The sequence below is a fragment of the Berghia stephanieae genome, chromosome 12, assembly GCF_034508935.2.
Source record: "Berghia stephanieae isolate SIO BIC M18660-M18661 chromosome 12, UCSD_Bste_1.3, whole genome shotgun sequence".
Lineage (NCBI taxonomy): Eukaryota > Metazoa > Mollusca > Gastropoda > Nudibranchia > Aeolidiidae > Berghia > Berghia stephanieae.
In genome coordinates, this window is record NC_088371.1 from 24,416,740 (window position 1) to 24,425,095 (window position 8,356).

The window sequence follows — 8,356 nt, forward strand, 5'->3', positions numbered from 1 at the left end:
CCATGACCTAAGAGTCTGCTCCTAAGATGCTGTGGAGTGGGTTCGGTGTTGGAGAGAAACGCTATGATGATGACATGAACCATTGGCTTCATATGTTTCTATTTAAATGAAATGAAAATGAAATGAAATTCCCTTTATTCTTCCCTTAGGGGTAATTTGTCTCTAGGATCAAATCTAAGGCTAGACTGGAATAACCCAGGCGTTAGCCGCAGTGCAGCACCGCATATTATAATAAATCAATTTTCCCTTTCATTTGATGGTCATCGCGTAGTATTGTGAGGTAATTTCTAGGGAATAGGATTCCACAGTCTGACGTCACGTCCGCCTAGCAACGAATCGGCTGGCTCTAAACAAAAAAAAATCCGTGCTTGGTCCGGGCAAGGATTAATTGGAAAATCGCTCAAAAAAACAATTTTTATCTTAAATATGGTCCAGTGTTTTGTACCAGATTGTCTACACCAGTCAGAGAGTCACTCCTGCAAGTTTTACAGATTTCCAAATGGACAGGCAGACAAAAAATTGAAGAAAAAGTGGATCACTTTAGTCAGGTAAGCACGCACGCCTCGTCGAACATTTGATAGAGTTCGTAGTCCAGATCTAGGTCAAGTTCTAGCTTACGTAGACCTATATTTTATGATTAAAGTGTACAATTGCACGAAATTATAAATAAAAATACATTCCAAACTAGATTTTTATTGAAGTTGAAGCAAAAATGATATCTCAATCGTTTTGATGTTAAGGCTGATAAACTGAATGAGAGTTAAGTTCTACTGATAAGTGATATTTTTTTAAAAAAGGAGAACAAGAAGAAAGAGAAGAAAATATTTGTTAAAATCTTACTTTAAACTCGATACCTTTATGGCAAAATGAAAATAAATAAATAAAATAACGCAACCTCTTCCCCCCCCCCCCCCCACCCCTCCCCTCACGCAGATATCTCTCTCTCTCTCACACACACACACACACAAACACACATACTTTCCCCTTTTTTTTTGGAAAGTTTCTCTGATTCTCTGCCATGCCTCCCCTCCCCGACAGCCGAGGTGGCAACTCTGTGTGAACAAAGCAAGATGGCGGCAGGGACCTCTCTCCTTTACCTGTGCCCGATTGTTGACACTCCAAAGTTTCCATCACCGCACTGTCCAGTACAGTACTGACTGAAATAAAGAGAAAACGCCAGTCTTGCCACACTCAACCCCAAGATCAACTTTAACTGTGTAAATTTAAGAATTCATATTTTTATATATACCTAGTCAAAATCATCAAAAGAAGTAATGAGGAAGTGCGACATTTTGCTGAATGTGCGATTTCATAAAAGACAGGCGAGAGACCCACCAGTAACCTAGTCTCTTGCACACCTTTGATTTATCATGCATTGAGCTGGTGTCAAACAAGATAGTCTAAAACAAAGTACTTATCAAATTAAATAATATACCCAATATGCCCAACAGAATTATTGTTTTTTTTTAATCTTTTCATTTCAGGAGAAAGGACAAAAGATCCAACATCATCATCAAGAGTGTGTTCTTGTCATTTCAGAGATGGTGACAAAGCCAACCTCCCTGAATGGTTTGACAGAAATAAAAATAAATTGTTTCCATCAGAGCCAGAAAGAAAGAAAAGAAAAGTGACACAAGGAATTCCCACCCCATCTCAATTGGCACCAACATCAAGAAGTCCACCACCACCACCACCACCACCACCACCACCACCACCACCACCACCACCACCACCACCATCATCATCATCATCATCATCATCATTATCATCATCATCATCATCATCATCATCAGCTCAACTCTCTTCATCATCATCACAAAGTCACACCTTTAAAAAAAACAGATTCCTCATCATCATTATTTTCCTCCTCATCATCATCCTCATTATCTTCTCCCTCATCATCATCTCAACTCTCGTCACCATCATCACATGATTCCATCTTTTAAAAAAACAGATTGTAGAACAAGTGAGGATATTTTAAATAGAACAACAAATTTAATTCAAGAACAAGAAATTACAGACAAAAATAAGGAAATAGCTAGCTTTAAAAAACCCAACTAAGTTAGATTCAACGCACTTACACTGTTTCAAGCCTTACAGAAAAAGTTCTTCGAATGGAGACAGGTGTACATTGTTTTAAAATATTTAATATTATTGTTCAATATGTTGAGTGCTTTAGAGGTAACATTATTTATTATAGTGGATGGGAAGTTCAGGAAGAGACAGTTGCATTAAAAGACAAAATTTTCATTATTACACTGATGAAACTTAGACAGAACTACGCTAACCTTCATATTTCACAATTGTTTAGCGTTAGTGAAAGTACTATAACAAATATTATACAAACTTTTATTCATGTTTTACATAAGCCATAAGCTTCTCTTTGAAAATGTTATGAAGGTTACATGCCCTTCTAGACATAAAAATAAACTATCAGCTCCATCATCATTTTTAAGATTTCCAAATTGCAGAATGATCATTGATTGTACAGATGACCAAATTGCTATTCCTAAAGAAATGGATAAACAACTCTTAATTTATTCTTATAGGTCCATGAATTCTGTTAAAGCTCTTGTTGGTCTGAGTCCAAATGGTGTGATAAATTTTATTTCTAAACTGTATCCAGGGTCTGTCTCGGATAAGGTCATTGTACAAAATTGTGGATTACTAAAACTTTTAATTTTAAGCCCTGGAGATTTAATTTTAGCAGATAAAGGTAATAAAGGTAAAACCCCATCCTGATTCAAGATATTTTACCTCAAGGAGTAACTGTAAATATTCCTTCCTTTTTACATAATAAATTTACTGAAAATGAGATTTTGTTAACAAAAGAAATTGCTTCATGTAGAATTCATGTTGAGAAAGCTAATGAAAGACTGAAAAATGTTAACATCCTCTCATATATTCCAACCATGTTAAGAGAAACATCTGATATTATTTTTCAATTTGTTGCAGCACTTGTCAATCCCCAGTCTCCTCTTATTAAGGAGACTGCATTTTGTTAGCTTTGCCATTTATTTTGTACAACACACATATTTTGTTCATCATCATCAAATCACCATTCAAAATAATGGTTTTGTAGGTCCATACATGATTTTACATGATAAACATGACAAATTATGGCATTGTTGTATCAATGTATGTTCAATGTCATTAACATTGTTAAATAAAACCACACAAATTAGTTTTGGACTGAATCAACCCAAGGCATCATCAAGATAGATCTGTGGAAGTAAAAGAATAAAAGATTCAAATTTAGAGCTGCGACCATGCTCAATAGGCAAAAAACAAACAAACTAATAAAACGTCTGTTGTAGTCTTGTGGTATGACACTCGCTTTCAGATCAGAAGGTCCTGGGTTTGGGCCTCGCTCGGCGCATAGTTGAGTCCTTGGAGAAGGCTCTTTACTCACAATTTCTCACCGTACTCAGGTGTCAAATGAGTACCTGGCCGTTAACAGCGTTGTCTCTGTCCGAAAAAATTGTAATATCGCCCAACAGGCATCATGTCCCGTCTTACATGTTAAATGTTGCTGTTGGCCAGGGACCCCTTGTAAAGCACTTTGAGCACATTTAGTGGATATTACGCTGTATAAAAACTCAATTAAAAAAACAAATTAAGTGATTCTTTCATTCATCTTGCTTTGTTGATAAGGGGGAAACCCGAAACGTCCATTTTATCTGTTTTCGTATATTAAATTGAAGTTCACATTCAATTTCACAATGTTATTGATTTCTTCGAGTTTCAAGCAGCAACATTTACATTACACCTTAACCCAATAGGAAATTTAGTTTACCGTGACTAACACTGGTCTAAATAAATCCTTTATTCATCCCATAGAGGAAATTTATCTCTAGGGTCTATTCCCAGGGAAGACTGGAATAACCGCGGTGCAGCGCCGCAAATTAAGCTAGGGCGAGGTGACTTGCTCAAGGCCACACAGCGCAGCGGCGGGTGAACGAACTCGGTACCTTTCGGGTACGAAGCAAAAACCGTACCGCTGATCCACGCTGCCCCACATGAAGTATTATGATAAAATGTCTAGCGTGATTGGTGATTGTGATGCTCATATGAGTATTATAATAAAGGTTACAACACGATACTAAATAGTATGTAGTAGACTATAGTCAATAGCAACGAAAATTAGCGAAGCAAGACTAAGACTAAGACCTCAAAGACTCAAAGTCCGTGGTCCATAAGATAAAAACACAATAATTCAATGACTCCCTCTCTCTCTCCCTAACTAAAATCGAACGTAAACAGTTAAATCTTTCCATTGGATATACTAAATCTGCCTAAACTCAAAGTAAACTGATTATTGTCCAACGAGATGTTTTACGGAGATGTGAGATTTTGAGAGTGAGAATGAGAAGACGAAATGACTTACCTTCACAGAATACTCTTTATTCTTCATGCTGGCTTGAACTTTGCCGAACATCAAGCCATCTGAGTAAGTGAAAGTCAAAACATGACCTGACTGAGATGATGATTTTCACCTCGCGAGACACTTTTATGCTCATTGGAGAAGTATTTCATAAGGGCGGTGATGGAAATAGAGTTCGTGTCAGCCATTTTTCTCGACTGTTTAGAGCCAGCCGGTTTGTTGCCATGCGTTGCTGCGCAGGATTACGTCACGACTTAGGAAGCCTATTGTCGGGGTTTAAACATGACAAATTATGTCACTCTGTGGTGGAATGATAGCATGTCTGACACGTAATCAGGAGGTCTGAGGTTCCATATATTATTATTATTATTATTATTATTATTATTATTATTATTATTATTATTATTATTATTATTATTATTATTATTATTATTATTATTATTACTATTGTTATTAATTATTATTATTATTATTATTATTATTATTATTATTATTATTATTATTATTATTATTATTATTATTATTATTATCATATATTATCATTATTATTATTGTTACTGTTATTATTATTATTATTATTATTATTATTATTATTATTATTATTATTATTGTAGATCTCATTTTGCTCAACAATATTATGTATAGAATAATGTACTTATTGCTTTTCTGTATAGGTAAGATAATCTGTTTTTCTGTTGTGTGGGTGTGACGTTTTGGGAAAAGTTCTTAAAATTCTGGTAAGGAGAGAATTAAGAAGTTTGTGCGGCTATGTGGTCTAGTGGTATGACACTCGCTTTCGGATCGGAATGTCCTGGGTTCGAGCCTCGCTCGGCGCATAGTTGAGTCCTTGGAAAATACTCTTTTACTCACATTCTCTCACCGTGCTCATGTGTAAAACGAGTACCTGGTCGTTAACAGCGTTATCTCTGTCCGAAAGAAAATGGTAATATCGCCTAACAGACGCCATGTCTCGTTCTACATGTTACGTGTTGCTGTTGGTTAGGGAACCCTTGTAAAGCGATTTGAGCACGTTTAGTGGGTATTGCGCTATATAAAAACTCACTTTCAAAAATAAATATTAATAAATAGATAAATAATTAAACCTTTTTCATCTATAAGGAAATTGGTTTTACAGTGAGAAGAGGCTATGAAATGACGGGTACAAAAGTTTTCAATTATGCATCACAGTTGCCGCTCTGTTGGTGAAAACGACGAGAAGTGATGTCTGTTAACTGTTTCCTTTCCAGCCATTTTCAGGATTTTCCCCAAAACTTCACACCCAACTAACACAAAATAGATTTTTTATCACTCAAACACAATAGCAGTAAAATTCTTGCGATATATACTTTCTTTAGCAAAACATGCTCTACAACACACTGTTGATTTTCTTTAGATTTTATGATGTACAAAAGAAATTTGAGTTATAAAACGAATGTGACGATTTTCCTATAGATAATATGCACTTGGCTAAGAAGCTCACAACATTGCCATCCGGAGGTATAACGGACCAACACACAAAACTATGTGTAACCTTGGAACGTTTATAGTCTGAATCATACAGTTTTGTGAGAATTACTCATAAACGAGGATAGGAAATACAAAACAAAAAACAAAAAAAAACAAACAATTAAAAAAAAAACAAAACAAAAAAAACGAAAAAAAAAAGAGAAACAAACAGAAAAAAAAACAATAACAAAAAAAAAAAAAAAATAACAAAGACTTGAGTTTCGTCAACTTCATTCTATCTATAGTTGGTACGGAGAGGGTTAAGGACAAATCGAACCCCGTTTCCACTAGTGCCGCGCTGAGGACCGGACCGAGGACCGGTCCCACGGTCTTTTAGCTGTGAACCGTGGTCCAGTCCCAAAGAGGAAGACCGCCGGCGGTCCTCACTTCTTATCACCTTTCAACGGTCTCGCGCCATACTACTTCCCCAGCGATTCGTTGCCTCGGTCCTTTGCCTATCTTCCACCAATCACCACCCATCCCACTTAATTAATCGCACCCACCTCCCTTTGCCATACACTAAACGACACAGACGACCATAGAGACAGACGACCACTCCCTCCACTCCGAAACCGCCCTTTCGTGTGTGAGATGGGGGGAACAGGAGGCGCACGCCTTGGACGATTCCATTATACGGGGTAAATTTCAAAATTTACTACACCATAATGATCGCAATGACAATGATCTATGATGAAGGCATGACCCCTCTTCTCTAATGGGTTATTGTTTGAAATGTATGTGACTACTAAAGATGTGTGTGTGTGTGTGTGTGTGTGTGTGTGTGTGTGTGTTGTGTCGAACCTAGCAAGTTGCAAATCTGATTTTTTTGTTTTCTTTTGTCCATCTCTTGTCGCCACTCCTTTCTATCGCATTGTTGTCATTTAAAATAATACAATAATATTAAAATTTCGTTTGGTGTTTTAACTAATCAAGTAATATGAGTTTCATTAGTTTCTTCCGTCCAAAAAAAAAAAAACAGTTATAACGTCTGTATTTTTAAAAGGTCCAATAGAATATTTGGGGACCCCGATAGCTCAGTTGATAGAGCACTCTCTTTATACGCAAAGGGCCAGAGATCGATCCCGGGTGCAGTCGATTTTTTTCTGAATCCCTGTCTACTCAGCAATGAATGGGTAGCTGAGTTTGTTAGATCTGGCGAAAAGTCACCATCGACCCCTCTTATCACCTCATCCACCCCCTCTTATTATAACTTCACGTCTCTCTCTTACTCTTCAATGCTCGCTGCCCTCTAATGTGTGTGTGTTGGGGGGGGGGGGGGGTAGGAGTTGCGTGTGTGTATCAACGCCACGAACAACTCGATCAACGCCTTGGGCGATGCCATTATCTCCGTTAATGGGGATAAATTTCAAATTTTATTAAATTATCGAAGTAACAATGAAGTACGGTGAGCAAATAAAGAAGGCATCACCCCTCTTCTCTAATTAGGTTACAATTTGAAATGAGTGTGACATACTCCGTGTGTTTTACTCCTGTAGGCCACGGTTTTCATCGTGTAGCGGTCTTTAACGGTTCAAGAATGAACGGACCGGTCTAGAGACCGGTCCTTGCGGTCTTCATTTCCCAAGGACCGTAGGACCGTGGTCCTTAAGCTTGCCAAGGACCGCCCCGCACTAGTTTCCACAAGGTTATTCACACAGACGGTCTTATCCTACTCACGCCAGAGATGATCATTTGTCATGGCGGAAATGGATCCGATCAGACATGTGGATGACACTTTAGTAAATCACTGGTCTTAATTATTATATGTTAGACGAGAATGAGAGAGAGAGAGAGAGAGAGAGAGAGAGAGAGAGAGAGAGAGAGAGAGAGAGAGAGAGAGAGAGAGAGAGAGAGAGATAGATAGATGATAGATAGATAATAGATGATAGAATGAAGAATGATTGAGGGAGAGAGAGAGACGGAAAGAGAGTAGCTTAGAGAAGAGAGAGAGAGAAGAGAGAGAGAGAGAGAGAGAGAGAGAGAGATAGAGAGAGAAGGAATAGAGAGAGGAGAGAGAGGAGAGAGATAGATATAATAGATAGATAGCTAGATAAGAAGATAGTGATGATAGAAGAAGATAGACATAGGAAGAATATGAGGGAGAGAGACGAAGAGAGTACGCTAGAGAAGAGAAGGAAGAGAGAGAGAGAGAGAGGGAGAAGAGAGAGAGAGAGAGAGACAGACACCAACAGAGTAGAGAGAGAGAAGATAGAATAGTAATATATAGATGAAAGAGAGAGAGAATGAGAGAGAGATGAGAGAAGAGAGAGAGAGAGAGAGAGAGAGCAAGAGAGAATGAAATTCTGACCCTTAATGTCAGACACACCCTCGCTCACTTGGAATTTGAGAACTCTGACGATGTACGCACAACACGCACACACACACACACACGCACACACACTCACACACACAATATCACTTACTTACATACACTCCAACAGACACGCGCACCAACTCATTCATTCA

The 8,356-nt window shown here is 37.8% G+C and overlaps 1 long non-coding RNA gene across 1 annotated transcript; it reads right to left on the minus strand.

The window, feature by feature from the left end:
- Positions 1-1,973: 1,973 nt before the first annotated feature.
- On the minus strand, positions 1,974-4,574 carry LOC144958046 (uncharacterized). The gene is made up of 2 exons (XR_013642320.1): positions 4,388-4,574; positions 1,974-3,224 (listed from the first exon to the last, which is right to left on the minus strand). It is a non-coding gene; the product is annotated as an uncharacterized LOC144958046 (long non-coding RNA).
- Between the last annotated feature and the right edge of the window lie 3,782 nt (positions 4,575-8,356).